General features: G+C 56.8%; 14 non-coding genes across 14 annotated transcripts; all 14 read left to right on the plus strand.

The window, feature by feature from the left end:
* The first annotated feature begins 1,171 nt into the window (after positions 1-1,171).
* On the plus strand, positions 1,172-1,335 carry LOC148430783 (U1 spliceosomal RNA). The gene has a single exon (XR_015877349.1). It is a non-coding gene; the product is annotated as a U1 spliceosomal RNA (small nuclear RNA).
* Positions 1,336-2,607: 1,272 nt separating this feature from the next.
* LOC148430784 (U1 spliceosomal RNA) lies at positions 2,608-2,771 on the plus strand. Its single transcript, XR_015877350.1, has one exon. It is a non-coding gene; the product is annotated as a U1 spliceosomal RNA (small nuclear RNA).
* A 1,272-nt stretch (positions 2,772-4,043) lies between these two features.
* Positions 4,044-4,207, plus strand: LOC148430785 (U1 spliceosomal RNA). The gene has a single exon (XR_015877351.1). It is a non-coding gene; the product is annotated as a U1 spliceosomal RNA (small nuclear RNA).
* A 1,272-nt stretch (positions 4,208-5,479) lies between these two features.
* Positions 5,480-5,643, plus strand: LOC148430786 (U1 spliceosomal RNA). The gene has a single exon (XR_015877332.1). It is a non-coding gene; the product is annotated as a U1 spliceosomal RNA (small nuclear RNA).
* Positions 5,644-6,915: 1,272 nt separating this feature from the next.
* LOC148430787 (U1 spliceosomal RNA) lies at positions 6,916-7,079 on the plus strand. Its single transcript, XR_015877333.1, has one exon. It is a non-coding gene; the product is annotated as a U1 spliceosomal RNA (small nuclear RNA).
* Positions 7,080-8,351: 1,272 nt separating this feature from the next.
* Positions 8,352-8,515, plus strand: LOC148430788 (U1 spliceosomal RNA). Its single transcript, XR_015877334.1, has one exon. It is a non-coding gene; the product is annotated as a U1 spliceosomal RNA (small nuclear RNA).
* A 1,272-nt stretch (positions 8,516-9,787) lies between these two features.
* LOC148430789 (U1 spliceosomal RNA) lies at positions 9,788-9,951 on the plus strand. Its single transcript, XR_015877335.1, has one exon. It is a non-coding gene; the product is annotated as a U1 spliceosomal RNA (small nuclear RNA).
* A 1,272-nt stretch (positions 9,952-11,223) lies between these two features.
* LOC148430790 (U1 spliceosomal RNA) lies at positions 11,224-11,387 on the plus strand. The gene has a single exon (XR_015877336.1). It is a non-coding gene; the product is annotated as a U1 spliceosomal RNA (small nuclear RNA).
* Positions 11,388-12,659: 1,272 nt separating this feature from the next.
* Positions 12,660-12,823, plus strand: LOC148430791 (U1 spliceosomal RNA). Its single transcript, XR_015877337.1, has one exon. It is a non-coding gene; the product is annotated as a U1 spliceosomal RNA (small nuclear RNA).
* Positions 12,824-14,095: 1,272 nt separating this feature from the next.
* Positions 14,096-14,259, plus strand: LOC148430792 (U1 spliceosomal RNA). Its single transcript, XR_015877338.1, has one exon. It is a non-coding gene; the product is annotated as a U1 spliceosomal RNA (small nuclear RNA).
* Positions 14,260-15,531: 1,272 nt separating this feature from the next.
* LOC148430793 (U1 spliceosomal RNA) lies at positions 15,532-15,695 on the plus strand. Its single transcript, XR_015877339.1, has one exon. It is a non-coding gene; the product is annotated as a U1 spliceosomal RNA (small nuclear RNA).
* A 1,272-nt stretch (positions 15,696-16,967) lies between these two features.
* On the plus strand, positions 16,968-17,131 carry LOC148430794 (U1 spliceosomal RNA). The gene has a single exon (XR_015877340.1). It is a non-coding gene; the product is annotated as a U1 spliceosomal RNA (small nuclear RNA).
* Positions 17,132-18,403: 1,272 nt separating this feature from the next.
* LOC148430795 (U1 spliceosomal RNA) lies at positions 18,404-18,567 on the plus strand. The gene has a single exon (XR_015877341.1). It is a non-coding gene; the product is annotated as a U1 spliceosomal RNA (small nuclear RNA).
* Positions 18,568-19,839: 1,272 nt separating this feature from the next.
* LOC148430796 (U1 spliceosomal RNA) lies at positions 19,840-20,003 on the plus strand. Its single transcript, XR_015877343.1, has one exon. It is a non-coding gene; the product is annotated as a U1 spliceosomal RNA (small nuclear RNA).
* The last annotated feature ends 781 nt before the right edge of the window (positions 20,004-20,784 follow it).

Genomic DNA, 20,784 nt, shown 5'->3' on the forward strand with positions numbered 1-20,784 from the left:
CCTTCTTTGCCCCGGGGATTGGACATTGAAAGGGAACGTTGCTAGTACTACTAGCCCCATGGTTTTAGCATTGCTCACAAAACATTGTTTGGGCCTAAGCATCGGTTCCGGGACCGATGTTTCTCTGGCCTTTTCTACTTAAGCATGTAACACACTAACTAGTACATTTCACCCGTGCGCAGCGGGACTCAAGACGCTTGCGCAGACCACCAATAACCGCTCTCCACTGCGTAACCTCTGCGTTGCGTCCGTCTCTCAATCAGGCCCTCGGTCTCTTAGGTTGTGAGCACCAGACACGAAGAGAGCCAGCCGGCAGCCCAAAGTACCGCACGGTGAGTGCAGCTGCCAGCAAGCCTGCGCAGCCGCACGGCGCCCCACACAAAGACAACGTTGAGGGGGAAGCCTAGCAATGGGGAGGGAGCATCGGATGCTCCCTCACCATCGCGGGGTTAAGCGTCAAACATCGGAACCACCTGACCGATGGTTCCGGCGAAACATCAAATGATTCCCCTCCCTACTTGGCCCCTGCGCCCTGTAAACTGCGCTTCCACCTTTCCCTCAGCGCCGCGCTCTGTCCTGACCTCTCCTCCTGTGTGTGCTTGCTGCATGCTTCCTTGCTGTTGTGCCATTCCAGCGTTCTTTGCGTAATCCCACCAATAGAGGGCGGTGCAGGACCCACACTTGTTTCACTTGCTTTGCAAAGCAGGCCTGGAGCTGTTGCACGGTCCAGCTGCTGCAAGAAATCAGCCTGAGTGCTTCAAGTGCTGTGGCTGCCCACCTTGATCCCCACGCAGGGCGGACTTGGGAGTCATCCAGACGGCACCCGTGAAAGCCCGCCGTGCCCCGCGCCCCCGGCACTTTTCCTGTTTCCTGTCCTTTTCCTTTCATACGCCGACGAGGCTCGCAGCCAGCTTTGGCCGACTGCTTGGATGACATCACCGTATGCAAATCCGTCTGCTGCAGTGTGCCCTGGGAATGCTTGCACTAGTTTGTGCGTATGTAGTTTGGGGGTGCTTCAGCAACAAGGCACCCTTCCAGGTGAAGAGATGTGGCCTCCCTGCAGTTGTTGACCTCAGCTGAGAGTTCGCTTCGCGCATGCTCCCCAGGTAAACCTCCTTCAGTTGACGGGGGTGTGCCCGAGCAGCGGGCCTCCCCAGCCCTAGTCCAACTCATACTTACCTGGCAGGGGAGATACCATGATCACGAAGGTGGTTCTCCCAGGGCGAGGCTCATCCATTGCACTCCGGGTGTGCTGACCCCTGCGATTTCCCCAAATGCGGGAAACTCGACTGCATAATTTGTGGTAGTGGGGGACTGCGTTCGCGCTTTCCCCTGATCATCTCTGGTAAAAATCAGCTTGGTTTTGTTTGAAAGCGTCTGTGTGTCTGCTGTGCTGGTGTCAACTCTGAAGCTTTGCTGGATGTGTCCACCCCCTCCCTTCTTTGCCCCGGGGATTGGACATTGAAAGGGAACGTTGCTAGTACTACTAGCCCCATGGTTTTAGCATTGCTCACAAAACATTGTTTGGGCCTAAGCATCGGTTCCGGGACCGATGTTTCTCTGGCCTTTTCTACTTAAGCATGTAACACACTAACTAGTACATTTCACCCGTGCGCAGCGGGACTCAAGACGCTTGCGCAGACCACCAATAACCGCTCTCCACTGCGTAACCTCTGCGTTGCGTCCGTCTCTCAATCAGGCCCTCGGTCTCTTAGGTTGTGAGCACCAGACACGAAGAGAGCCAGCCGGCAGCCCAAAGTACCGCACGGTGAGTGCAGCTGCCAGCAAGCCTGCGCAGCCGCACGGCGCCCCACACAAAGACAACGTTGAGGGGGAAGCCTAGCAATGGGGAGGGAGCATCGGATGCTCCCTCACCATCGCGGGGTTAAGCGTCAAACATCGGAACCACCTGACCGATGGTTCCGGCGAAACATCAAATGATTCCCCTCCCTACTTGGCCCCTGCGCCCTGTAAACTGCGCTTCCACCTTTCCCTCAGCGCCGCGCTCTGTCCTGACCTCTCCTCCTGTGTGTGCTTGCTGCATGCTTCCTTGCTGTTGTGCCATTCCAGCGTTCTTTGCGTAATCCCACCAATAGAGGGCGGTGCAGGACCCACACTTGTTTCACTTGCTTTGCAAAGCAGGCCTGGAGCTGTTGCACGGTCCAGCTGCTGCAAGAAATCAGCCTGAGTGCTTCAAGTGCTGTGGCTGCCCACCTTGATCCCCACGCAGGGCGGACTTGGGAGTCATCCAGACGGCACCCGTGAAAGCCCGCCGTGCCCCGCGCCCCCGGCACTTTTCCTGTTTCCTGTCCTTTTCCTTTCATACGCCGACGAGGCTCGCAGCCAGCTTTGGCCGACTGCTTGGATGACATCACCGTATGCAAATCCGTCTGCTGCAGTGTGCCCTGGGAATGCTTGCACTAGTTTGTGCGTATGTAGTTTGGGGGTGCTTCAGCAACAAGGCACCCTTCCAGGTGAAGAGATGTGGCCTCCCTGCAGTTGTTGACCTCAGCTGAGAGTTCGCTTCGCGCATGCTCCCCAGGTAAACCTCCTTCAGTTGACGGGGGTGTGCCCGAGCAGCGGGCCTCCCCAGCCCTAGTCCAACTCATACTTACCTGGCAGGGGAGATACCATGATCACGAAGGTGGTTCTCCCAGGGCGAGGCTCATCCATTGCACTCCGGGTGTGCTGACCCCTGCGATTTCCCCAAATGCGGGAAACTCGACTGCATAATTTGTGGTAGTGGGGGACTGCGTTCGCGCTTTCCCCTGATCATCTCTGGTAAAAATCAGCTTGGTTTTGTTTGAAAGCGTCTGTGTGTCTGCTGTGCTGGTGTCAACTCTGAAGCTTTGCTGGATGTGTCCACCCCCTCCCTTCTTTGCCCCGGGGATTGGACATTGAAAGGGAACGTTGCTAGTACTACTAGCCCCATGGTTTTAGCATTGCTCACAAAACATTGTTTGGGCCTAAGCATCGGTTCCGGGACCGATGTTTCTCTGGCCTTTTCTACTTAAGCATGTAACACACTAACTAGTACATTTCACCCGTGCGCAGCGGGACTCAAGACGCTTGCGCAGACCACCAATAACCGCTCTCCACTGCGTAACCTCTGCGTTGCGTCCGTCTCTCAATCAGGCCCTCGGTCTCTTAGGTTGTGAGCACCAGACACGAAGAGAGCCAGCCGGCAGCCCAAAGTACCGCACGGTGAGTGCAGCTGCCAGCAAGCCTGCGCAGCCGCACGGCGCCCCACACAAAGACAACGTTGAGGGGGAAGCCTAGCAATGGGGAGGGAGCATCGGATGCTCCCTCACCATCGCGGGGTTAAGCGTCAAACATCGGAACCACCTGACCGATGGTTCCGGCGAAACATCAAATGATTCCCCTCCCTACTTGGCCCCTGCGCCCTGTAAACTGCGCTTCCACCTTTCCCTCAGCGCCGCGCTCTGTCCTGACCTCTCCTCCTGTGTGTGCTTGCTGCATGCTTCCTTGCTGTTGTGCCATTCCAGCGTTCTTTGCGTAATCCCACCAATAGAGGGCGGTGCAGGACCCACACTTGTTTCACTTGCTTTGCAAAGCAGGCCTGGAGCTGTTGCACGGTCCAGCTGCTGCAAGAAATCAGCCTGAGTGCTTCAAGTGCTGTGGCTGCCCACCTTGATCCCCACGCAGGGCGGACTTGGGAGTCATCCAGACGGCACCCGTGAAAGCCCGCCGTGCCCCGCGCCCCCGGCACTTTTCCTGTTTCCTGTCCTTTTCCTTTCATACGCCGACGAGGCTCGCAGCCAGCTTTGGCCGACTGCTTGGATGACATCACCGTATGCAAATCCGTCTGCTGCAGTGTGCCCTGGGAATGCTTGCACTAGTTTGTGCGTATGTAGTTTGGGGGTGCTTCAGCAACAAGGCACCCTTCCAGGTGAAGAGATGTGGCCTCCCTGCAGTTGTTGACCTCAGCTGAGAGTTCGCTTCGCGCATGCTCCCCAGGTAAACCTCCTTCAGTTGACGGGGGTGTGCCCGAGCAGCGGGCCTCCCCAGCCCTAGTCCAACTCATACTTACCTGGCAGGGGAGATACCATGATCACGAAGGTGGTTCTCCCAGGGCGAGGCTCATCCATTGCACTCCGGGTGTGCTGACCCCTGCGATTTCCCCAAATGCGGGAAACTCGACTGCATAATTTGTGGTAGTGGGGGACTGCGTTCGCGCTTTCCCCTGATCATCTCTGGTAAAAATCAGCTTGGTTTTGTTTGAAAGCGTCTGTGTGTCTGCTGTGCTGGTGTCAACTCTGAAGCTTTGCTGGATGTGTCCACCCCCTCCCTTCTTTGCCCCGGGGATTGGACATTGAAAGGGAACGTTGCTAGTACTACTAGCCCCATGGTTTTAGCATTGCTCACAAAACATTGTTTGGGCCTAAGCATCGGTTCCGGGACCGATGTTTCTCTGGCCTTTTCTACTTAAGCATGTAACACACTAACTAGTACATTTCACCCGTGCGCAGCGGGACTCAAGACGCTTGCGCAGACCACCAATAACCGCTCTCCACTGCGTAACCTCTGCGTTGCGTCCGTCTCTCAATCAGGCCCTCGGTCTCTTAGGTTGTGAGCACCAGACACGAAGAGAGCCAGCCGGCAGCCCAAAGTACCGCACGGTGAGTGCAGCTGCCAGCAAGCCTGCGCAGCCGCACGGCGCCCCACACAAAGACAACGTTGAGGGGGAAGCCTAGCAATGGGGAGGGAGCATCGGATGCTCCCTCACCATCGCGGGGTTAAGCGTCAAACATCGGAACCACCTGACCGATGGTTCCGGCGAAACATCAAATGATTCCCCTCCCTACCTGGCCCCTGCGCCCTGTAAACTGCGCTTCCACCTTTCCCTCAGCGCCGCGCTCTGTCCTGACCTCTCCTCCTGTGTGTGCTTGCTGCATGCTTCCTTGCTGTTGTGCCATTCCAGCGTTCTTTGCGTAATCCCACCAATAGAGGGCGGTGCAGGACCCACACTTGTTTCACTTGCTTTGCAAAGCAGGCCTGGAGCTGTTGCACGGTCCAGCTGCTGCAAGAAATCAGCCTGAGTGCTTCAAGTGCTGTGGCTGCCCACCTTGATCCCCACGCAGGGCGGACTTGGGAGTCATCCAGACGGCACCCGTGAAAGCCCGCCGTGCCCCGCGCCCCCGGCACTTTTCCTGTTTCCTGTCCTTTTCCTTTCATACGCCGACGAGGCTCGCAGCCAGCTTTGGCCGACTGCTTGGATGACATCACCGTATGCAAATCCGTCTGCTGCAGTGTGCCCTGGGAATGCTTGCACTAGTTTGTGCGTATGTAGTTTGGGGGTGCTTCAGCAACAAGGCACCCTTCCAGGTGAAGAGATGTGGCCTCCCTGCAGTTGTTGACCTCAGCTGAGAGTTCGCTTCGCGCATGCTCCCCAGGTAAACCTCCTTCAGTTGACGGGGGTGTGCCCGAGCAGCGGGCCTCCCCAGCCCTAGTCCAACTCATACTTACCTGGCAGGGGAGATACCATGATCACGAAGGTGGTTCTCCCAGGGCGAGGCTCATCCATTGCACTCCGGGTGTGCTGACCCCTGCGATTTCCCCAAATGCGGGAAACTCGACTGCATAATTTGTGGTAGTGGGGGACTGCGTTCGCGCTTTCCCCTGATCATCTCTGGTAAAAATCAGCTTGGTTTTGTTTGAAAGCGTCTGTGTGTCTGCTGTGCTGGTGTCAACTCTGAAGCTTTGCTGGATGTGTCCACCCCCTCCCTTCTTTGCCCCGGGGATTGGACATTGAAAGGGAACGTTGCTAGTACTACTAGCCCCATGGTTTTAGCATTGCTCACAAAACATTGTTTGGGCCTAAGCATCGGTTCCGGGACCGATGTTTCTCTGGCCTTTTCTACTTAAGCATGTAACACACTAACTAGTACATTTCACCCGTGCGCAGCGGGACTCAAGACGCTTGCGCAGACCACCAATAACCGCTCTCCACTGCGTAACCTCTGCGTTGCGTCCGTCTCTCAATCAGGCCCTCGGTCTCTTAGGTTGTGAGCACCAGACACGAAGAGAGCCAGCCGGCAGCCCAAAGTACCGCACGGTGAGTGCAGCTGCCAGCAAGCCTGCGCAGCCGCACGGCGCCCCACACAAAGACAACGTTGAGGGGGAAGCCTAGCAATGGGGAGGGAGCATCGGATGCTCCCTCACCATCGCGGGGTTAAGCGTCAAACATCGGAACCACCTGACCGATGGTTCCGGCGAAACATCAAATGATTCCCCTCCCTACCTGGCCCCTGCGCCCTGTAAACTGCGCTTCCACCTTTCCCTCAGCGCCGCGCTCTGTCCTGACCTCTCCTCCTGTGTGTGCTTGCTGCATGCTTCCTTGCTGTTGTGCCATTCCAGCGTTCTTTGCGTAATCCCACCAATAGAGGGCGGTGCAGGACCCACACTTGTTTCACTTGCTTTGCAAAGCAGGCCTGGAGCTGTTGCACGGTCCAGCTGCTGCAAGAAATCAGCCTGAGTGCTTCAAGTGCTGTGGCTGCCCACCTTGATCCCCACGCAGGGCGGACTTGGGAGTCATCCAGACGGCACCCGTGAAAGCCCGCCGTGCCCCGCGCCCCCGGCACTTTTCCTGTTTCCTGTCCTTTTCCTTTCATACGCCGACGAGGCTCGCAGCCAGCTTTGGCCGACTGCTTGGATGACATCACCGTATGCAAATCCGTCTGCTGCAGTGTGCCCTGGGAATGCTTGCACTAGTTTGTGCGTATGTAGTTTGGGGGTGCTTCAGCAACAAGGCACCCTTCCAGGTGAAGAGATGTGGCCTCCCTGCAGTTGTTGACCTCAGCTGAGAGTTCGCTTCGCGCATGCTCCCCAGGTAAACCTCCTTCAGTTGACGGGGGTGTGCCCGAGCAGCGGGCCTCCCCAGCCCTAGTCCAACTCATACTTACCTGGCAGGGGAGATACCATGATCACGAAGGTGGTTCTCCCAGGGCGAGGCTCATCCATTGCACTCCGGGTGTGCTGACCCCTGCGATTTCCCCAAATGCGGGAAACTCGACTGCATAATTTGTGGTAGTGGGGGACTGCGTTCGCGCTTTCCCCTGATCATCTCTGGTAAAAATCAGCTTGGTTTTGTTTGAAAGCGTCTGTGTGTCTGCTGTGCTGGTGTCAACTCTGAAGCTTTGCTGGATGTGTCCACCCCCTCCCTTCTTTGCCCCGGGGATTGGACATTGAAAGGGAACGTTGCTAGTACTACTAGCCCCATGGTTTTAGCATTGCTCACAAAACATTGTTTGGGCCTAAGCATCGGTTCCGGGACCGATGTTTCTCTGGCCTTTTCTACTTAAGCATGTAACACACTAACTAGTACATTTCACCCGTGCGCAGCGGGACTCAAGACGCTTGCGCAGACCACCAATAACCGCTCTCCACTGCGTAACCTCTGCGTTGCGTCCGTCTCTCAATCAGGCCCTCGGTCTCTTAGGTTGTGAGCACCAGACACGAAGAGAGCCAGCCGGCAGCCCAAAGTACCGCACGGTGAGTGCAGCTGCCAGCAAGCCTGCGCAGCCGCACGGCGCCCCACACAAAGACAACGTTGAGGGGGAAGCCTAGCAATGGGGAGGGAGCATCGGATGCTCCCTCACCATCGCGGGGTTAAGCGTCAAACATCGGAACCACCTGACCGATGGTTCCGGCGAAACATCAAATGATTCCCCTCCCTACTTGGCCCCTGCGCCCTGTAAACTGCGCTTCCACCTTTCCCTCAGCGCCGCGCTCTGTCCTGACCTCTCCTCCTGTGTGTGCTTGCTGCATGCTTCCTTGCTGTTGTGCCATTCCAGCGTTCTTTGCGTAATCCCACCAATAGAGGGCGGTGCAGGACCCACACTTGTTTCACTTGCTTTGCAAAGCAGGCCTGGAGCTGTTGCACGGTCCAGCTGCTGCAAGAAATCAGCCTGAGTGCTTCAAGTGCTGTGGCTGCCCACCTTGATCCCCACGCAGGGCGGACTTGGGAGTCATCCAGACGGCACCCGTGAAAGCCCGCCGTGCCCCGCGCCCCCGGCACTTTTCCTGTTTCCTGTCCTTTTCCTTTCATACGCCGACGAGGCTCGCAGCCAGCTTTGGCCGACTGCTTGGATGACATCACCGTATGCAAATCCGTCTGCTGCAGTGTGCCCTGGGAATGCTTGCACTAGTTTGTGCGTATGTAGTTTGGGGGTGCTTCAGCAACAAGGCACCCTTCCAGGTGAAGAGATGTGGCCTCCCTGCAGTTGTTGACCTCAGCTGAGAGTTCGCTTCGCGCATGCTCCCCAGGTAAACCTCCTTCAGTTGACGGGGGTGTGCCCGAGCAGCGGGCCTCCCCAGCCCTAGTCCAACTCATACTTACCTGGCAGGGGAGATACCATGATCACGAAGGTGGTTCTCCCAGGGCGAGGCTCATCCATTGCACTCCGGGTGTGCTGACCCCTGCGATTTCCCCAAATGCGGGAAACTCGACTGCATAATTTGTGGTAGTGGGGGACTGCGTTCGCGCTTTCCCCTGATCAGCTCTGGTAAAAATCAGCTTGGTTTTGTTTGAAAGCGTCTGTGTGTCTGCTGTGCTGGTGTCAACTCTGAAGCTTTGCTGGATGTGTCCACCCCCTCCCTTCTTTGCCCCGGGGATTGGACATTGAAAGGGAACGTTGCTAGTACTACTAGCCCCATGGTTTTAGCATTGCTCACAAAACATTGTTTGGGCCTAAGCATCGGTTCCGGGACCGATGTTTCTCTGGCCTTTTCTACTTAAGCATGTAACACACTAACTAGTACATTTCACCCGTGCGCAGCGGGACTCAAGACGCTTGCGCAGACCACCAATAACCGCTCTCCACTGCGTAACCTCTGCGTTGCGTCCGTCTCTCAATCAGGCCCTCGGTCTCTTAGGTTGTGAGCACCAGACACGAAGAGAGCCAGCCGGCAGCCCAAAGTACCGCACGGTGAGTGCAGCTGCCAGCAAGCCTGCGCAGCCGCACGGCGCCCCACACAAAGACAACGTTGAGGGGGAAGCCTAGCAATGGGGAGGGAGCATCGGATGCTCCCTCACCATCGCGGGGTTAAGCGTCAAACATCGGAACCACCTGACCGATGGTTCCGGCGAAACATCAAATGATTCCCCTCCCTACTTGGCCCCTGCGCCCTGTAAACTGCGCTTCCACCTTTCCCTCAGCGCCGCGCTCTGTCCTGACCTCTCCTCCTGTGTGTGCTTGCTGCATGCTTCCTTGCTGTTGTGCCATTCCAGCGTTCTTTGCGTAATCCCACCAATAGAGGGCGGTGCAGGACCCACACTTGTTTCACTTGCTTTGCAAAGCAGGCCTGGAGCTGTTGCACGGTCCAGCTGCTGCAAGAAATCAGCCTGAGTGCTTCAAGTGCTGTGGCTGCCCACCTTGATCCCCACGCAGGGCGGACTTGGGAGTCATCCAGACGGCACCCGTGAAAGCCCGCCGTGCCCCGCGCCCCCGGCACTTTTCCTGTTTCCTGTCCTTTTCCTTTCATACGCCGACGAGGCTCGCAGCCAGCTTTGGCCGACTGCTTGGATGACATCACCGTATGCAAATCCGTCTGCTGCAGTGTGCCCTGGGAATGCTTGCACTAGTTTGTGCGTATGTAGTTTGGGGGTGCTTCAGCAACAAGGCACCCTTCCAGGTGAAGAGATGTGGCCTCCCTGCAGTTGTTGACCTCAGCTGAGAGTTCGCTTCGCGCATGCTCCCCAGGTAAACCTCCTTCAGTTGACGGGGGTGTGCCCGAGCAGCGGGCCTCCCCAGCCCTAGTCCAACTCATACTTACCTGGCAGGGGAGATACCATGATCACGAAGGTGGTTCTCCCAGGGCGAGGCTCATCCATTGCACTCCGGGTGTGCTGACCCCTGCGATTTCCCCAAATGCGGGAAACTCGACTGCATAATTTGTGGTAGTGGGGGACTGCGTTCGCGCTTTCCCCTGATCATCTCTGGTAAAAATCAGCTTGGTTTTGTTTGAAAGCGTCTGTGTGTCTGCTGTGCTGGTGTCAACTCTGAAGCTTTGCTGGATGTGTCCACCCCCTCCCTTCTTTGCCCCGGGGATTGGACATTGAAAGGGAACGTTGCTAGTACTACTAGCCCCATGGTTTTAGCATTGCTCACAAAACATTGTTTGGGCCTAAGCATCGGTTCCGGGACCGATGTTTCTCTGGCCTTTTCTACTTAAGCATGTAACACACTAACTAGTACATTTCACCCGTGCGCAGCGGGACTCAAGACGCTTGCGCAGACCACCAATAACCGCTCTCCACTGCGTAACCTCTGCGTTGCGTCCGTCTCTCAATCAGGCCCTCGGTCTCTTAGGTTGTGAGCACCAGACACGAAGAGAGCCAGCCGGCAGCCCAAAGTACCGCACGGTGAGTGCAGCTGCCAGCAAGCCTGCGCAGCCGCACGGCGCCCCACACAAAGACAACGTTGAGGGGGAAGCCTAGCAATGGGGAGGGAGCATCGGATGCTCCCTCACCATCGCGGGGTTAAGCGTCAAACATCGGAACCACCTGACCGATGGTTCCGGCGAAACATCAAATGATTCCCCTCCCTACTTGGCCCCTGCGCCCTGTAAACTGCGCTTCCACCTTTCCCTCAGCGCCGCGCTCTGTCCTGACCTCTCCTCCTGTGTGTGCTTGCTGCATGCTTCCTTGCTGTTGTGCCATTCCAGCGTTCTTTGCGTAATCCCACCAATAGAGGGCGGTGCAGGACCCACACTTGTTTCACTTGCTTTGCAAAGCAGGCCTGGAGCTGTTGCACGGTCCAGCTGCTGCAAGAAATCAGCCTGAGTGCTTCAAGTGCTGTGGCTGCCCACCTTGATCCCCACGCAGGGCGGACTTGGGAGTCATCCAGACGGCACCCGTGAAAGCCCGCCGTGCCCCGCGCCCCCGGCACTTTTCCTGTTTCCTGTCCTTTTCCTTTCATACGCCGACGAGGCTCGCAGCCAGCTTTGGCCGACTGCTTGGATGACATCACCGTATGCAAATCCGTCTGCTGCAGTGTGCCCTGGGAATGCTTGCACTAGTTTGTGCGTATGTAGTTTGGGGGTGCTTCAGCAACAAGGCACCCTTCCAGGTGAAGAGATGTGGCCTCCCTGCAGTTGTTGACCTCAGCTGAGAGTTCGCTTCGCGCATGCTCCCCAGGTAAACCTCCTTCAGTTGACGGGGGTGTGCCCGAGCAGCGGGCCTCCCCAGCCCTAGTCCAACTCATACTTACCTGGCAGGGGAGATACCATGATCACGAAGGTGGTTCTCCCAGGGCGAGGCTCATCCATTGCACTCCGGGTGTGCTGACCCCTGCGATTTCCCCAAATGCGGGAAACTCGACTGCATAATTTGTGGTAGTGGGGGACTGCGTTCGCGCTTTCCCCTGATCATCTCTGGTAAAAATCAGCTTGGTTTTGTTTGAAAGCGTCTGTGTGTCTGCTGTGCTGGTGTCAACTCTGAAGCTTTGCTGGATGTGTCCACCCCCTCCCTTCTTTGCCCCGGGGATTGGACATTGAAAGGGAACGTTGCTAGTACTACTAGCCCCATGGTTTTAGCATTGCTCACAAAACATTGTTTGGGCCTAAGCATCGGTTCCGGGACCGATGTTTCTCTGGCCTTTTCTACTTAAGCATGTAACACACTAACTAGTACATTTCACCCGTGCGCAGCGGGACTCAAGACGCTTGCGCAGACCACCAATAACCGCTCTCCACTGCGTAACCTCTGCGTTGCGTCCGTCTCTCAATCAGGCCCTCGGTCTCTTAGGTTGTGAGCACCAGACACGAAGAGAGCCAGCCGGCAGCCCAAAGTACCGCACGGTGAGTGCAGCTGCCAGCAAGCCTGCGCAGCCGCACGGCGCCCCACACAAAGACAACGTTGAGGGGGAAGCCTAGCAATGGGGAGGGAGCATCGGATGCTCCCTCACCATCGCGGGGTTAAGCGTCAAACATCGGAACCACCTGACCGATGGTTCCGGCGAAACATCAAATGATTCCCCTCCCTACTTGGCCCCTGCGCCCTGTAAACTGCGCTTCCACCTTTCCCTCAGCGCCGCGCTCTGTCCTGACCTCTCCTCCTGTGTGTGCTTGCTGCATGCTTCCTTGCTGTTGTGCCATTCCAGCGTTCTTTGCGTAATCCCACCAATAGAGGGCGGTGCAGGACCCACACTTGTTTCACTTGCTTTGCAAAGCAGGCCTGGAGCTGTTGCACGGTCCAGCTGCTGCAAGAAATCAGCCTGAGTGCTTCAAGTGCTGTGGCTGCCCACCTTGATCCCCACGCAGGGCGGACTTGGGAGTCATCCAGACGGCACCCGTGAAAGCCCGCCGTGCCCCGCGCCCCCGGCACTTTTCCTGTTTCCTGTCCTTTTCCTTTCATACGCCGACGAGGCTCGCAGCCAGCTTTGGCCGACTGCTTGGATGACATCACCGTATGCAAATCCGTCTGCTGCAGTGTGCCCTGGGAATGCTTGCACTAGTTTGTGCGTATGTAGTTTGGGGGTGCTTCAGCAACAAGGCACCCTTCCAGGTGAAGAGATGTGGCCTCCCTGCAGTTGTTGACCTCAGCTGAGAGTTCGCTTCGCGCATGCTCCCCAGGTAAACCTCCTTCAGTTGACGGGGGTGTGCCCGAGCAGCGGGCCTCCCCAGCCCTAGTCCAACTCATACTTACCTGGCAGGGGAGATACCATGATCACGAAGGTGGTTCTCCCAGGGCGAGGCTCATCCATTGCACTCCGGGTGTGCTGACCCCTGCGATTTCCCCAAATGCGGGAAACTCGACTGCATAATTTGTGGTAGTGGGGGACTGCGTTCGCGCTTTCCCCTGATCATCTCTGGTAAAAATCAGCTTGGTTTTGTTTGAAAGCGTCTGTGTGTCTGCTGTGCTGGTGTCAACTCTGAAGCTTTGCTGGATGTGTCCACCCCCTCCCTTCTTTGCCCCGGGGATTGGACATTGAAAGGGAACGTTGCTAGTACTACTAGCCCCATGGTTTTAGCATTGCTCACAAAACATTGTTTGGGCCTAAGCATCGGTTCCGGGACCGATGTTTCTCTGGCCTTTTCTACTTAAGCATGTAACACACTAACTAGTACATTTCACCCGTGCGCAGCGGGACTCAAGACGCTTGCGCAGACCACCAATAACCGCTCTCCACTGCGTAACCTCTGCGTTGCGTCCGTCTCTCAATCAGGCCCTCGGTCTCTTAGGTTGTGAGCACCAGACACGAAGAGAGCCAGCCGGCAGCCCAAAGTACCGCACGGTGAGTGCAGCTGCCAGCAAGCCTGCGCAGCCGCACGGCGCCCCACACAAAGACAACGTTGAGGGGGAAGCCTAGCAATGGGGAGGGAGCATCGGATGCTCCCTCACCATCGCGGGGTTAAGCGTCAAACATCGGAACCACCTGACCGATGGTTCCGGCGAAACATCAAATGATTCCCCTCCCTACTTGGCCCCTGCGCCCTGTAAACTGCGCTTCCACCTTTCCCTCAGCGCCGCGCTCTGTCCTGACCTCTCCTCCTGTGTGTGCTTGCTGCATGCTTCCTTGCTGTTGTGCCATTCCAGCGTTCTTTGCGTAATCCCACCAATAGAGGGCGGTGCAGGACCCACACTTGTTTCACTTGCTTTGCAAAGCAGGCCTGGAGCTGTTGCACGGTCCAGCTGCTGCAAGAAATCAGCCTGAGTGCTTCAAGTGCTGTGGCTGCCCACCTTGATCCCCACGCAGGGCGGACTTGGGAGTCATCCAGACGGCACCCGTGAAAGCCCGCCGTGCCCCGCGCCCCCGGCACTTTTCCTGTTTCCTGTCCTTTTCCTTTCATACGCCGACGAGGCTCGCAGCCAGCTTTGGCCGACTGCTTGGATGACATCACCGTATGCAAATCCGTCTGCTGCAGTGTGCCCTGGGAATGCTTGCACTAGTTTGTGCGTATGTAGTTTGGGGGTGCTTCAGCAACAAGGCACCCTTCCAGGTGAAGAGATGTGGCCTCCCTGCAGTTGTTGACCTCAGCTGAGAGTTCGCTTCGCGCATGCTCCCCAGGTAAACCTCCTTCAGTTGACGGGGGTGTGCCCGAGCAGCGGGCCTCCCCAGCCCTAGTCCAACTCATACTTACCTGGCAGGGGAGATACCATGATCACGAAGGTGGTTCTCCCAGGGCGAGGCTCATCCATTGCACTCCGGGTGTGCTGACCCCTGCGATTTCCCCAAATGCGGGAAACTCGACTGCATAATTTGTGGTAGTGGGGGACTGCGTTCGCGCTTTCCCCTGATCATCTCTGGTAAAAATCAGCTTGGTTTTGTTTGAAAGCGTCTGTGTGTCTGCTGTGCTGGTGTCAACTCTGAAGCTTTGCTGGATGTGTCCACCCCCTCCCTTCTTTGCCCCGGGGATTGGACATTGAAAGGGAACGTTGCTAGTACTACTAGACCCATGGTTTTAGCATTGCTCACAAAACATTGTTTGGGCCTAAGCATCGGTTCCGGGACCGATGTTTCTCTGGCCTTTTCTACTTAAGCATGTAACACACTAACTAGTACATTTCACCCGTGCGCAGCGGGACTCAAGACGCTTGCGCAGACCACCAATAACCGCTCTCCACTGCGTAACCTCTGCGTTGCGTCCGTCTCTCAATCAGGCCCTCGGTCTCTTAGGTTGTGAGCACCAGACACGAAGAGAGCCAGCCGGCAGCCCAAAGTACCGCACGGTGAGTGCAGCTGCCAGCAAGCCTGCGCAGCCGCACGGCGCCCCACACAAAGACAACGTTGAGGGGGAAGCCTAGCAATGGGGAGGGAGCATCGGATGCTCCCTCACCATCGCGGGGTTAAGCGTCAAACATCGGAACCACCTGACCGATGGTTCCGGCGAAACATCAAATGATTCCCCTCCCTACTTGGCCCCTGCGCCCTGTAAACTGCGCTTCCACCTTTCCCTCAGCGCCGCGCTCTGTCCTGACCTCTCCTCCTGTGTGTGCTTGCTGCATGCTTCCTTGCTGTTGTGCCATTCCAGCGTTCTTTGCGTAATCCCACCAATAGAGGGCGGTGCAGGACCCACACTTGTTTCACTTGCTTTGCAAAGCAGGCCTGGAGCTGTTGCACGGTCCAGCTGCTGCAAGAAATCAGCCTGAGTGCTTCAAGTGCTGTGGCTGCCCACCTTGATCCCCACGCAGGGCGGACTTGGGAGTCATCCAGACGGCACCCGTGAAAGCCCGCCGTGCCCCGCGCCCCCGGCACTTTTCCTGTTTCCTGTCCTTTTCCTTTCATACGCCGACGAGGCTCGCAGCCAGCTTTGGCCGACTGCTTGGATGACATCACCGTATGCAAATCCGTCTGCTGCAGTGTGCCCTGGGAATGCTTGCACTAGTTTGTGCGTATGTAGTTTGGGGGTGCTTCAGCAACAAGGCACCCTTCCAGGTGAAGAGATGTGGCCTCCCTGCAGTTGTTGACCTCAGCTGAGAGTTCGCTTCGCGCATGCTCCCCAGGTAAACCTCCTTCAGTTGACGGGGGTGTGCCCGAGCAGCGGGCCTCCCCAGCCCTAGTCCAACTCATACTTACCTGGCAGGGGAGATACCATGATCACGAAGGTGGTTCTCCCAGGGCGAGGCTCATCCATTGCACTCCGGGTGTGCTGACCCCTGCGATTTCCCCAAATGCGGGAAACTCGACTGCATAATTTGTGGTAGTGGGGGACTGCGTTCGCGCTTTCCCCTGATCATCTCTGGTAAAAATCAGCTTGGTTTTGTTTGAAAGCGTCTGTGTGTCTGCTGTGCTGGTGTCAACTCTGAAGCTTTGCTGGATGTGTCCACCCCCTCCCTTCTTTGCCCCGGGGATTGGACATTGAAAGGGAACGTTGCTAGTACTACTAGACCCATGGTTTTAGCATTGCTCACAAAACATTGTTTGGGCCTAAGCATCGGTTCCGGGACCGATGTTTCTCTGGCCTTTTCTACTTAAGCATGTAACACACTAACTAGTACATTTCACCCGTGCGCAGCGGGACTCAAGACGCTTGCGCAGACCACCAATAACCGCTCTCCACTGCGTAACCTCTGCGTTGCGTCCGTCTCTCAATCAGGCCCTCGGTCTCTTAGGTTGTGAGCACCAGACACGAAGAGAGCCAGCCGGCAGCCCAAAGTACCGCACGGTGAGTGCAGCTGCCAGCAAGCCTGCGCAGCCGCACGGCGCCCCACACAAAGACAACGTTGAGGGGGAAGCCTAGCAATGGGGAGGGAGCATCGGATGCTCCCTCACCATCGCGGGGTTAAGCGTCAAACATCGGAACCACCTGACCGATGGTTCCGGCGAAACATCAAATGATTCCCCTCCCTACTTGGCCCCTGCGCCCTGTAAACTGCGCTTCCACCTTTCCCTCAGCGCCGCGCTCTGTCCTGACCTCTCCTCCTGTGTGTGCTTGCTGCATGCTTCCTTGCTGTTGTGCCATTCCAGCGTTCTTTGCGTAATCCCACCAATAGAGGGCGGTGCAGGACCCACACTTGTTTCACTTGCTTTGCAAAGCAGGCCTGGAGCTGTTGCACGGTCCAGCTGCTGCAAGAAATCAGCCTGAGTGCTTCAAGTGCTGTGGCTGCCCACCTTGATCCCCACGCAGGGCGGACTTGGGAGTCATCCAGACGGCACCCGTGAAAGCCCGCCGTGCCCCGCGCCCCCGGCACTTTTCCTGTTTCCTGTCCTTTTCCTTTCATACGCCGACGAGGCTCGCAGCCAGCTTTGGCCGACTGCTTGGATGACATCACCGTATGCAAATCCGTCTGCTGCAGTGTGCCCTGGGAATGCTTGCACTAGTTTGTGCGTATGTAGTTTGGGGGTGCTTCAGCAACAAGGCACCCTTCCAGGTGAAGAGATGTGGCCTCCCTGCAGTTGTTGACCTCAGCTGAGAGTTCGCTTCGCGCATGCTCCCCAGGTAAACCTCCTTCAGTTGACGGGGGTGTGCCCGAGCAGCGGGCCTCCCCAGCCCTAGTCCAACTCATACTTACCTGGCAGGGGAGATACCATGATCACGAAGGTGGTTCTCCCAGGGCGAGGCTCATCCATTGCACTCCGGGTGTGCTGACCCCTGCGATTTCCCCAAATGCGGGAAACTCGACTGCATAATTTGTGGTAGTGGGGGACTGCGTTCGCGCTTTCCCCTGATCATCTCTGGTAAAAATCAGCTTGGTTTTGTTTGAAAGCGTCTGTGTGTCTGCTGTGCTGGTGTCAACTCTGAAGCTTTGCTGGATGTGTCCACCCCCTCCCTTCTTTGCCCCGGGGATTGGACATTGAAAGGGAACGTTGCTAGTACTACTAGACCCATGGTTTTAGCATTGCTCACAAAACATTGTTTGGGCCTAAGCATCGGTTCCGGGACCGATGTTTCTCTGGCCTTTTCTACTTAAGCATGTAACACACTAACTAGTACATTTCACCCGTGCGCAGCGGGACTCAAGACGCTTGCGCAGACCACCAATAACCGCTCTCCACTGCGTAACCTCTGCGTTGCGTCCGTCTCTCAATCAGGCCCTCGGTCTCTTAGGTTGTGAGCACCAGACACGAAGAGAGCCAGCCGGCAGCCCAAAGTACCGCACGGTGAGTGCAGCTGCCAGCAAGCCTGCGCAGCCGCACGGCGCCCCACACAAAGACAACGTTGAGGGGGAAGCCTAGCAATGGGGAGGGAGCATCGGATGCTCCCTCACCATCGCGGGGTTAAGCGTCAAACATCGGAACCACCTGACCGATGGTTCCGGCGAAACATCAAATGATTCCCCTCCCTACTTGGCCCCTGCGCCCTGTAAACTGCGCTTCCACCTTTCCCTCAGCGCCGCGCTCTGTCCTGACCTCTCCTCCTGTGTGTGCTTGCTGCATGCTTCCTTGCTGTTGTGCCATTCCAGCGTTCTTTGCGTAATCCCACCAATAGAGGGCGGTGCAGGACCCACACTTGTTTCACTTGCTTTGCAAAGCAGGCCTGGAGCTGTTGCACGGTCCAGCTGCTGCAAGAAATCAGCCTGAGTGCTTCAAGTGCTGTGGCTGCCCACCTTGATCCCCACGCAGGGCGGACTTGGGAGTCATCCAGACGGCACCCGTGAAAGCCCGCCGTGCCCCGCGCCCCCGGCACTTTTCCTGTTTCCTGTCCTTTTCCTTTCATACGCCGACGAGGCTCGCAGCCAGCTTTGGCCGACTGCTTGGATGACATCACCGTATGCAAATCCGTCTGCTGCAGTGTGCCCTGGGAATGCTTGCACTAGTTTGTGCGTATGTAGTTTGGGGGTGCTTCAGCAACAAGGCACCCTTCCAGGTGAAGAGATGTGGCCTCCCTGCAGTTGTTGACCTCAGCTGAGAGTTCGCTTCGCGCATGCTCCCCAGGTAAACCTCCTTCAGTTGACGGGGGTGTGCCCGAGCAGCGGGCCTCCCCAGCCCTAGTCCAACTCATACTTACCTGGCAGGGGAGATACCATGATCACGAAGGTGGTTCTCCCAGGGCGAGGCTCATCCATTGCACTCCGGGTGTGCTGACCCCTGCGATTTCCCCAAATGCGGGAAACTCGACTGCATAATTTGTGGTAGTGGGGGACTGCGTTCGCGCTTTCCCCTGATCATCTCTGGTAAAAATCAGCTTGGTTTTGTTTGAAAGCGTCTGTGTGTCTGCTGTGCTGGTGTCAACTCTGAAGCTTTGCTGGATGTGTCCACCCTCTCCCTTCTTTGCCCCGGGGATTGGACATTGAAAGGGAACGTTGCTAGTACTACTAGCCCCATGGTTTTAGCATTGCTCACAAAACATTGTTTGGGCCTAAGCATCGGTTCCGGGACCGATGTTTCTCTGGCCTTTTCTACTTAAGCATGTAACACACTAACTAGTACATTTCACCCGTGCGCAGCGGGACTCAAGACGCTTGCGCAGACCACCAATAACCGCTCTCCACTGCGTAACCTCTGCGTTGCGTCCGTCTCTCAATCAGGCCCTCGGTCTCTTAGGTTGTGAGCACCAGACACGAAGAGAGCCAGCCGGCAGCCCAAAGTACCGCACGGTGAGTGCAGCTGCCAGCAAGCCTGCGCAGCCGCACGGCGCCCCACACAAAGACAACGTTGAGGGGGAAGCCTAGCAATGGGGAGGGAGCATCGGATGCTCCCTCACCATCGCGGGGTTAAGCGTCAAACATCGGAACCACCTGACCGATGGTTCCGGCGAAACATCAAATGATTCCCCTCCCTACTTGGCCCCTGCGCCCTGTAAACTGCGCTTCCACCTTTCCCTCAGCGCCGCGCTCTGTCCTGACCTCTCCTCCTGTGTGTGCTTGCTGCATGCTTCCTTGCTGTTGTGCCATTCCAGCGTTCTTTGCGTAATCCCACCAATAGAGGGCGGTGCAGGACCCACACTTGTTTCACTTGCTTTGCAAAGCAGGCCTGGAGCTGTTGCACGGTCCAGCTGCTGCAAGAAATCAGCCTGAGTGCTTCAAGTGCTGTGGCTGCCCACCTTGATCCCCACGCAGGGCGGACTTGGGAGTCATCCAGACGGCACCCGTGAAAGCCCGCCGTGCCCCGCGCCCCCGGCACTTTTCCTGTTTCCTGTCCTTTTCCTTTCATACGCCGACGAGGCTCGCAGCCAGCTTTGGCCGACTGCTTGGATGACATCACCGTATGCAAATCCGTCTGCTGCAGTGTGCCCTGGGAATGCTTGCACTAGTTTGTGCGTATGTAGTTTGGGGGTGCTTCAGCAACAAGGCACCCTTCCAGGTGAAGAGATGTGGCCTCCCTGCAGTTGTTGACCTCAGCTGAGAGTTCGCTTCGCGCATGCTCCCCAGGTAAACCTCCTTCAGTTGACGGGGGTGTGCCCGAGCAGCGGGCCTCCCCAGCCCTAGTCCAACTCATACTTACCTGGCAGGGGAGATACCATGATCACGAAGGTGGTTCTCCCAGGGCGAGGCTCATCCATTGCACTCCGGGTGTGCTGACCCCTGCGATTTCCCCAAATGCGGGAAACTCGACTGCATAATTTGTGGTAGTGGGGGACTGCGTTCGCGCTTTCCCCTGATCATCTCTGGTAAAAATCAGCTTGGTTTTGTTTGAAAGCGTCTGCTGTGCTGGTGTCAACTCTGAAGCTTTGCTGGATGTGTCCACCCCCTCCCTTCTTTGCCCCGGGGATTGGACATTGAAAGGGAACGTTGCTAGTACTACTAGCCCCATGGTTTTAGCATTGCTCACAAAACATTGTTTGGGCCTAAGCATCGGTTCCGGGACCGATGTTTCTCTGGCCTTTTCTACTTAAGCATGTAACACACTAACTAGTACATTTCACCCGTGCGCAGCGGGACTCAAGACGCTTGCGCAGACCACCAATAACCGCTCTCCACTGCGTAACCTCTGCGTTGCGTCCGTCTCTCAATCAGGCCCTCGGTCTCTTAGGTTGTGAGCACCAGACACGAAGAGAGCCAGCCGGCAGCCCAAAGTACCGCACGGTGAGTGCAGCTGCCAGCAAGCCTGCGCAGCCGCACGGCGCCCCACACAAAGACAACGTTGAGGGGGAAGCCTAGCAATGGGGAGGGAGCATCGGATGCTCCCTCACCATCGCGGGGTTAAGCGTCAAACATCGGAACCACCTGACCGATGGTTCCGGCGAAACATCAAATGATTCCCCTCCCTACTTGGCCCCTGCGCCCTGTAAACTGCGCTTCCACCTTTCCCTCAGCGCCGCGCTCTGTCCTGACCTCTCCTCCTGTGTGTGCTTGCTGCATGCTTCCTTGCTGTTGTGCCATTCCAGCGTTCTTTGCGTAATCCCACCAATAGAGGGCGGTGCAGGACCCACACTTGTTTC

This window comes from Taudactylus pleione, unplaced genomic scaffold (assembly GCF_031769625.1).
Source record: "Taudactylus pleione unplaced genomic scaffold, aTauple2 ptg003192l, whole genome shotgun sequence".
Taxonomy (NCBI): domain Eukaryota; kingdom Metazoa; phylum Chordata; class Amphibia; order Anura; family Myobatrachidae; genus Taudactylus; species Taudactylus pleione.